This window comes from Canis lupus, chromosome 17, assembly GCF_011100685.1.
Source record: "Canis lupus familiaris isolate Mischka breed German Shepherd chromosome 17, alternate assembly UU_Cfam_GSD_1.0, whole genome shotgun sequence".
NCBI classification, from domain to species: Eukaryota; Metazoa; Chordata; class Mammalia; order Carnivora; family Canidae; genus Canis; species Canis lupus.
The window spans coordinates 51,433,986-51,443,324 of record NC_049238.1 but is presented as its reverse complement, the minus strand read 5'-3'; the positions used below and the strand labels follow the sequence as shown (position 1 = coordinate 51,443,324).

The following is a 9,339-nucleotide window of genomic DNA, read 5'->3' as shown; positions in this document are numbered from 1 at the left end:
CCAGGGTGCTGGGAACTGCATTTTGATGTGACTGTTCCCTAGACAGGGAGGCTTTGGCAGTACACAAACTGCACAGTTATTTGCTATGAATCTGTTTGTTCCATAAATTCTCAACAAGAGCATGCTAAGCAAACGAAGTTGAAAGTGAAGCGGTGAATGTATTTGTCATTGGGGCCTGTGTACCCACCTCTCCCCTCAGCCCTTTCACTTATTCTGGTGACTTCCCTACCTTCCACCACCTGCACTTTGAGTCTCTGAGACTTTGAGCACCAATCTCCAGGTCAAAACCCACTCAGGGAAACGTCTTTGGAATTTGGTATCTGTATGGAGTCATGGAGGATCCTGCTTACATTCGTAGTCTGCTTCTTGGAAATAGTTCAGTGTCACAGAAATGTGCTTGAGACAATAGCATTTATGGTAACTGGATTTGGTCTTTGTTTAGGGAGGGACAGATAGAGGCACAAAATATTTGGGTGCTTCAGGAAACATGGCCAGAGAAGAGAGGTCCTGAGGAGCTAGAGACAAAGTCGTAGGACTCCAGCACAGTCTGAAATGTAACTGGGTGTCTGAGGTGAGCGCAGCTTTTGGTCAGGAAGCACCTCTGCTTGCTTGGGCCCAAAAAGACAGTAGGCCAGGACACATTTACCTAAAATGAACTCAAGGGAGACAGGCTTAGCAAAAAACATGCAGCTCAGGAGACGAACAACTCAGTGGAACCAGGTCTTTTGATATATGGGTTTAGGTCCTCAAAAGGAGCATCTCTTTGCCTGAGGGACTTTTGGCCCCGTTCCTTTAATTATGAGAACAGGACACATGGAGAGGCTGGGGTGGGCCAGGAGGCAGAGGCCCTCAGACCCCTTTCCAGACCCCTGGTGGCTTCCCCCTGCCCCCCAGTTGGCCCAGACAACGTTGGCCTAGAGCCCCCCAGTAGCTTCTGACTTGGATTGAGGAGGAACAGGGTGAAGCAAGGCAGCTGGGGAGTGGGTCTCTCCCACCGCATCCTGTCCTGCCCCTGCTCGCCCCCTCCCTGACTTGCCCCTTCCCAGACTCTCAGGGGGGCTGGACAGCCGTGAGAATGAGGAGAAGTTTGCCTCTGAGCCTCGTCTTCGGGCCTCAGCCCCAACACACGGTAGGAGTCCCTGGCTGAGCGACGCATCAGTCATTCCTGAGACTCTCGTGCGTCCCTGGAAAAGCAGCGTTCTCTTTCCAAAACTCAGTTTGCCATGACCTCAGGAGTTGAACTGTGTGTGTAGGGAGGGGTGCCTGCAGGCCCAGGTGCTCCCCCCCCCCCCGGGGCATTCGCCTGCGGGACAGGGGCACTGGGAGGGCGACCACAGCAGGCACCTTTCAGCCCGCTGCAGTGCAGGGAGAGCCTCGGAAATCAGCCCCGCAGGCTCTGCTCCTGCTCCCTCCAGCCTAAGAGGGCGAGGTCGGACGTCAGGGGGCTCGGCGGAGCCTCGGCCCGCCCCAAGCCGGCGCCCGCGGTTCCCGGGCCGCACCGCCCGCCGCGCAGGGGGCCCCCCGGGAAGCGCCAGTCCCGCGCGGGGAGGGAGGCGCACGCCAGGGAGCGCGGCGCATGGCCGGGGGCAGGGACCGGGACCCCCCCCGCCCCCCGGCCCCCCGCTCTCCCGCCTGCGCCTCTCCGCCAGCCCGGCCGCCTGTGAAGGTGACAGTCACCTTCGAGGCGCTCCCGCCGCTGCGGGGGGAGGCGGGCGACATAAATCCTGCGGCTGCGGCGCGGCGCTCGCGGCGGCGGGGGAGGCTCCCGCGGCCCGTAAATCACCCCCCGCGCCCCCCCCCCCCCGGGCCCGGCCCCCGCCCGCCTCCATCCCCGTGCTTGACGGCGCTGACACCGCCAGGATTTAGGGGGCCGGCTGGGGCCGCCTCATTGAAATGCCCGTGCGCGCGTCCCGCCGCCTCCCCTGGGGACTCAGGCCACCCATAAATCCCCGAGATGCCCACCTGCTTATCCATCTGCATACATTTGCCCCTCGAATCGCCTGCGTTGGAACTCGCGGAATCGTGGGGCTTGCCGGGACCGGGAGTTCCTGTCGCCCCGACTCTTGCTGGAGAAGGGGAAACTGAGGCAGGGGAGAGACAGGGACCGACCGGCCTCCGACTCGGTAGGAGGCGGGGGCTGAGTGCGGGTCAGTGAGCAGAGGCAAGCTTCGGGCTCTGGCCGGGCTGGGGGGCCAGGAGCTGCAGGGGTGAGGACCTTGGAAGACGGTGCGGAGGGTCCAGCCCAGCCGCCGAGGCCAGGGGATGCCTCTCAGGAACATCCTGAGACCATCCTGCCCCACCCTGGGGCATCCCATCCCCTGGGATGGGAGCAGCAAAGGGAGCAAAGGCTGGCCCTTGAGGGAAGGACCATCCGGTGTGGTGTGGGCTCACCAGGAGGCCCCTCTACAGAAGACCGGGTGGTTGGGGGAGCAGGTGCTGCCCATGGTGGTGGCCCTTCCAGGATAGACTGAGGGCAGGGACAAGGAGTGTGCACACCAGACAGCACCTTGGACCCCCCCCCCCCCCCGCCCCCGGCCTGGCTCTTTCTTCCTCAAGGTGGTGCTAGCTATGACCAGGCCCCTGTGTGAACATGAATCATCTGTTGGGAAGGAACAAGGCCTGGCGGAAGCCTCTGGAACAGCCAAATCCTTTGAGTCTGCTCCCCTGCCCCACAGCCCCATCATCAACGCACCCCTGCGGCACCTGAGCATCACTCCTTGGTTCAGAGATGGCTTCTCTGGGCAACCTTTGGCAGGCGTCTCTGAGGGTGAGTGCCCACTGAGCCCCTCCCTCATGCTCTTTTTCACTCAGGGTAAGACCCTAGAGCTAAGGCTCAGATCTTTGTAGGCTCTCGGGGTGAGGTAGGGCCATGGTGGGCCCAGCAAGCCTGGCCCTCCTTGACCCTAGGCCCCATTCTGTCTTCCAAGGAGAAGCCCCATGGTGGAGGGACACCGTGACCCCAGCTGGGTCCAAGGCTAGCTGAAGACCAAGTCAGGGAGGTGCTCTGCCCAGGTAGGATGCCTTTGTTCTGCACGTCTGCCCTGTCTCTCATCCCGCCCTTCTGTCCCTCACCTCTGTGGTGTGTGCTGCACAGGTTTCTGATTGACTCAAAAAATGCCTTCTCATCACGGGCTTCTGTTGCAACAGTGTGGGGAACAGCAGGCTTTGGGGGAAACCTGCTGCTCTTTCTGAAATCCAGAGTTCTGGATTGGGCTTTCCCATCTCATTGCCATAGCCAGGCCTGGGGGCTCCCTTCTTCCCTCTCCCAGGGTAGGACCTGGAGGCCCAGGTGTGGAGCCCTCCTCTCAAAGTCTCCTTTCACTGGCTCAGTCTCCATCTCCACTATCTCCCACCCCCCTCCCCAGTGCCACCACCAGAAAGCTGGTGAACAAATCCCAAACAGCACAGAGAGGGTTAGGGACTCTGTGGGGCTGAGCCCTGATACCAGTGTCTCTGCCTTGAGCCTTCTCTGATCTCTCCAGGGCTCTGTACTGAGCAGCCCAGATGAGGCCAGCTGCCCCGAGATGGGACTGCATGTTCCTAACACCCCAGCTCAGGGAGCGGGTGGTGGTGGGGATGGGCCAGGAGTGGGGATTGAGACCAGGATGGTCAGAGGGGGGAGAGGGAAGAAATGTGGATGTCCCTGAGCACAGGAATAACTTTAGGGAGGAACAGGAGAAGAGCGGGAGCCCATCCCACATCAAGCCCTGGCTGGGCACAGGGGAGCCACTGCCAGGGGTGGGGGTGGGGGTAGCAGTTGGCAGCTGCCCCTGAGGGCATAATCCCGGTTCCTTTCTGCTCCCTCTCACCCGGCCCCAGCCCCTGACTTGCCTCTCCACAGCTATCTTGGGGCTGTTCTGTTTTCTTTTCTCTCTTGAACTGCCAGTGGCCTCCCTGGGCTTGGGGTGATGCCTCTCTTCTCCAGCCCCCTGCCTTCAGAGCAAAAGACCCTCTTGAAGTGGATGGAGGGGCTGCCAGGAACCCAGGCCACTGAGAGAGCAAGCATCTTGGGGTGGGCGTGGAAGAGAGCAATGAAGTTGAGACATAACTCTGTCTCTGCAGCCTTTTAATAAGAAAGAGTAACAGTGAAGGATGGGACGTGGCCCTCTACTAGCTCTGGGATGGTGGGAATCACAGAGGTAGCCAAATGGCTCAGAAGGCCGCCGCAGAGCCACCCCGGCTAACATTTGCTGAGATTCTTAGAAAGCGCTGCACAGACTTAGTGGCGGCACAGCAGCAGGCCTGGGCAGAAGAGCCCCCCATCTGGAAGCCTTTAAGGTCTCCCTCCCCCTCTTCTCCAAATAGCTTGTTCCCAGAAAACAGGAGGAGAAGTTACCCAACAACAAGCTGGGGCTTCCTGTGGGGCTGGCGGCCCCCTCCCCTGCCTCTCCTAGCACATCAGGCCCTCACCTGCTCCCCAGGCTCCGCTGAGCCAGGCTAGTTCCATACTGTGGAGGTGGTTTCTGGCCCCTTGAACAAGATATGGGTGCACAGCTCACCTCCCCCAGGAAGCCCTCCAGAACCATCTCTCTTCATTCCAGGAACACTTCCACCTCACTTGTGAACACACATACCTAGTCTTTGTGTGATCTCTCAATTCCATTCCAGGTCTGTTGGTCTCTTTGCAGTTGTTCTTTCTTTTCACCTGGTGTGGGTTGGAAGAGCAGGGCTTGGTGAGCTCTCCTTTTATTTTACATAATGGAAGATTGAGGCCCAGAGAAGCCAAGTGACTTGCATTTATACAGACAGATCCGGAAGCAGACTCTAGCTTCCCTCCTTTCCAATCCAGGGACCTGTTGCCCTCCCACCATGTCCACACAGTTGTGCCTCTCTCCCCCCCAACTGACAGCACAGGCCAGAGAGAGTTCCCAGGTTCTGGTTTGCCGGCTTGATGTAGGCTTTGGCACAGACAATATGTTGCTGAGGTGCAGAGGCTAGCAGAAACTGAAAGGCAGGAATGTTGGGGAGATGTGCAGGACTGGCTGCTGGTCCAGGGGAGGTATAGTCTTCAGAGGAAGGAATTGGGGTCTCTGAGTGGCCTCTGACCACTCCTCAGCAGGCCCTGGCTGCCTACCTTGTGCACTGACTGGTTGATCTAGCTCCTGACCTGCTCACTTGGCATCTGAGGGCTTCTGATCTGGGGCAACTAGGAATGACAAATCTCCAACAGCAAAGGTTGTTTAATTTTTAGACAACCAGAGTTCAGTTTAAGATGGCATCCTAGTTCCTGTAAGATCTTACCATAAAGTCAGTGGCCTCTGGATCTCAGTTTCCTCATCTTTAAAATGGAGATAAGGGCACATAGGCTTCCTGAGGAAGCTGGAATTGGGCTTTGAAGGATAGGAAGGAGGAGCAAGGAGAACCTTCTAGAGCAAAGCATAGGCAGAGATCCAGGGAGCTGACAGGGCAGGTGAGTGCTCTTGAGTACAGAGGAGGCCAGGCTCCGCCATTCTTGGCAGCTGTATGACCCAAGATGAGTTCCTTAACTTAGGATGATAATAGCATCTATAGGTAAGGCCATGTTTGTAAAGTGTGGTAATATTTGTAAAGTCCTTAACAGTCATGCTTGCCACATTGTAAGTGCCCCAGGAGAGGCTCATGTATTTATTCATAAATTTAACAATATGGTTTTCTTTGTACTATCTATTTTAATTCCTATAAGTGACACAAAATGGCGTTTACTCAAGCTTGTGACTCCTGGATACTGGGCCTGAGGGCCAGGGCCTTTCAGGGAGAGAGCTCCTGGGTCGTGTTTACTCCCACCCTCCTCACTCAGGATGCTGCTGGTGTCTGGAAGGTCCTCTTGGACTCCCTGGATTCTTCCTAGTGTTGTGGGGGAGTACCTCTGGGCTCTGGGGAGGAGAGGAGCAGGGGTGAGGTGGGGGTGGGGGCTTTCTAGGGGTGGGGGCTAGTCTCCAGACTCCAGAGCTTTCTAGTTCCACTGTGTCCACGACCCTGGGATGGTGAACAGGGGTCTGAATAGGAGGCCAGTCTCTCAGGCCACACTAGCCTGCACCAGGGACCAGAGACCCGAGACCCCACGGTCCCTGACACTTGGGGCAGGTTGAAAAGTGGTGGGTTTGTGGGGAGGGGGCACGTGTGATGGAGGATTGCAGCTCCAAGTGAGAAATAAGCAGGAGCAGATGGAACCCAGAATTCCTGTTTTCATGCAAATGTCTGGGACAATAAAAGGGGGGGGCGGCTGGGCTGGGGGATAGGGTTGGGGGTAGGGGTAGAGGAGAACTAGACACAAACAGGGTGGGGGGGGTATAAAAGGAAGATGCCATGTCAACAGAATTAACTCTTATTCCAAGAGTTGCCATTGAATTATTTGGGGGAATGAAGGAGGCTTTCTGGGTCCCCTGCTCGAGGCTCTTGGCCAGCAAGCGAGGGCCCAGGCTGGTCTGAGACAAACAGGAGCAGTCCGGGCCTGTGCCTGCTGCAGACCACACAGTAAGTACCCCTCCTTGGATTTCTTGGTCTGTGATGCCCGAGATCAAAGCAGGGCCAGCCCTCCTGGCTGCTGGGCTCCCGGCAGCTCCTGCCTGCGCTCAGGGTCCAGGCTGTGCTGGCGGTGCTGGCTGGACAGGTCAGGCCAGCCTGGCATCCACGGGAGGCCCCCTGCCCCATGTGGCAGGGATGTGCTCCTTTTCCCACTCAGGGGCTGCCAAGATCTGCAACCCTGGGTGTGGCTCACATCTGCTGTTTGTGTGTGCCTCTGCTTATCAGGCTGGCTCAGTGATGACGCCCAAGGGTGGACACAGAGGTCACTAACACCAGGCCATGGGGAGCTGGGTGCTGGGGCCCACATGGCTCAGATAGATGGCAAGAGCCAAGGCTCGGAGCCTGCAGCCAGCCTATGGGGAGGACAGAAGGTCCGTCTTGCTGGAACAAGCTGTAACATTGGCCACATTGGCAGACTGGTCTTTCACGGGCTCTCAGCTGGGAGGGATTCAGAGCTGGTTAGGGGAGAGTCCTCGCACAGACCTTCCTCAGAGGGACCCCTTTCTGGGACGCCTTCCGTTCTTTTGCTCTTGTTCCCACCACGCGTGAGTTCCCTCAGGGAACTAGCCCCAGGGGTCATTCACTGCTGAGAGGAGGGCCACCTGGGATTGTGCTCCGAGGGTGCAGGGATGCAGGCGAGCCCCTGGCGATGGGCTACATAGATGTAGAAGGGTCCCATACTATCCAGGGATGCTCTTCTGGGCACCTTTGCTGTGATTCTCCTGGGAGGGCTTCGGGTTCAGGGAGCCTCAGCTCAGGGCAAATCACTTCTTGCCTGGCTTCTTCCACCCAGGTGTCTGTTAGCCAGAGCTGCCTCAGTTTCCCTTTGGCAGAAGTATGCAAGGGGATGCCAGGCGCAGGGCAGGCCAAGAGTAGGACGTGGGCAATGTGGAGGCTCTGAAAGAAAGGCAGGGCAGACAGAAGCTTCTGCAAGCACAGACCCGCAGGTCGGGGAGGGGGGGTGGGGGGCGGAGGGGGGGGAGTGTCCTTGGGTTAGAGTGACAGTAGTGCTCCTGCCTGCGTGCCTACAGGGGGGCCCTGGCTCTCCCTGGTGCCCGCCCATGTGGAGAGGATTAGGGCCCGGAAAGACATGTTTTCCCCCCTTCTTTCTTGGAAGGAGGATCAAGGGGACCTGGTGACAGCCCAGAGATTCTAAGCGTGTGGACAGCCCCGCTTCCCTTCCCGTCCATGTCCCAGGCAGCCTGGGAGATGCACGCCAGCTGCTGGCAGCCCAGACCTCAAGTTCCCAGACAGCCCAGGAAAGGAGCCACTGGCAGGATCTGCCTTTCCATTCCTGGAGCCCTGAGAGGGGACCAGGGGGAGGTTCTTAGAAATAAGGCAGCAGGTATTATGCAAAATGGTTATTGGGTTTAATGGACCTAAGAATAGTTGGCCAGGAGCTGCAAAGTTGTAGGGACCCCTCCCCATCCTGACTTCCCCGTGAAGCCAGGGGCCAGTGCTGGTTCCGGGGAAGGAGTTCCGGGACCTGCTGGCCCTGGAAGGTGGGGCTGGGATTGGGGATGAGACAGAGGGTGGCCCTGGGATCCGGCTTTTGTCTGTGTGTGGTGGATATGTGTTTGTGCTGGGGGAGGGCGTAATTCCTAAACCTGGATCCATGCGCGCGCGCGCACACACACGGTGTCCAGTATACTGCTGGCATATAGTAGGTACTCAATAAGTATTTGATAAATTGATGGATGACTTAGTGAGTGAACATCTGTGATAACTCTAGCCCAGGGGGCTCTTCTTCCTCTGTACTCAGAGCCTTATTTTTTGAGGCTCTTCCATTCTTTATTCCTGCCTGGTGATATATACTAATTATCGGGGGTGCTTACTCCCCTCTTTAATTCTTAGCATGGAAGAAAATTGTGGTTCCTGGGATAAGAGGCCTGATCTCACTCCCACAAATTTCCTGTATCCTGGTCTTGGGATTCAGTCAGTCCCTGCCAGTGGTTTACTGGGACATGTGTGAGACCTTGCAGAGTTCAGGGTTGGACGGAGAGTGGCAGTTACTGTTCCAGTCTGAGCTGTGCCCTGTGAGCCATCAGGTGGGTGGGAAGCATGCTTCAGTTGGCTAGGCTGGGTCCAGGGCTCGGGAAGCAAGTGGAATTAGGGCCGAGGCAGGGATTGCTACCCTGGAAATATGTGTGAGGCCAGGCACCCCACACCTCCTAAGACCCCACTCTCCCCTGCTTCATGCGATGTGTATGCACATGTGCTCAACGAAGTCAAGAGTGGCATTTAAAATATTTAACTCTGGTCTGCATAGGGATGGGGCAGTCAGAGCGGACTCCAGGCAGAAGCAGCTGTGTTGCCCTTGTGCTTCTCCCCTCCTCTCCCCTGCCTGGACCTCTACCCCTCTTTCTCCCTCTTTCTTCTTCTTTTTCTTGGGCACTGCAGATTGAATGGTACCAGTGCCTTATTGAAATGGCCCTCCTACTGCCATGCCTAACGCTAAGGGGCTAGAAATTTCCAGGCTGGTCCAGGTCCCGACTGAGGGACTGCTATATCTCCCCACCCCCTCTGAGGCCTCAGCAACCTCCCCATAGGTTGACGTGCAGGACCTGGGCACGTGAGGGTGGAGGGGATGGCATCCTAGTCATGGGCTAGCTGTGGGGTCTGGAGGACTCTGAACTTGGTGTTCATGCTTTGATTTCAACAGGAACCTTCTCTGGAAGTGACTCAGTATGACCAGAGCTACTCTGTCACATGCCCAACGGGATGACCAAGGATCCCTATTCCTGAGCCATGTGCCCTAGGGTTGCTGAGTAGCAGAATGGGCAGGGAAGTGGCTGGGACCCGATCTGTGACAGGGCCTGGCACCTTTGGCTGAAC

The 9,339-nt window shown here is 57.5% G+C and overlaps 1 long non-coding RNA gene across 2 annotated transcripts in view; it reads right to left on the bottom strand.

Moving 5' to 3' along the window:
* Positions 1-1,885: 1,885 nt before the first annotated feature.
* Positions 1,886-9,339, bottom strand: part of LOC106559910 — a 28,948-nt gene continuing 21,494 nt past the window's right edge. Inside the window, exons 7-8 of one of the 2 annotated variants that reach the window (XR_005372587.1) lie at positions 4,575-4,645; positions 1,886-2,066 (exon numbers count right to left, since the gene is read on the bottom strand). This is a non-coding gene — a long non-coding RNA (uncharacterized LOC106559910). Of the gene's footprint in view, positions 2,067-4,049; positions 4,646-9,339 lie in introns of those variants that run through there. The other variant, XR_005372588.1, reaches the window with a different exon arrangement.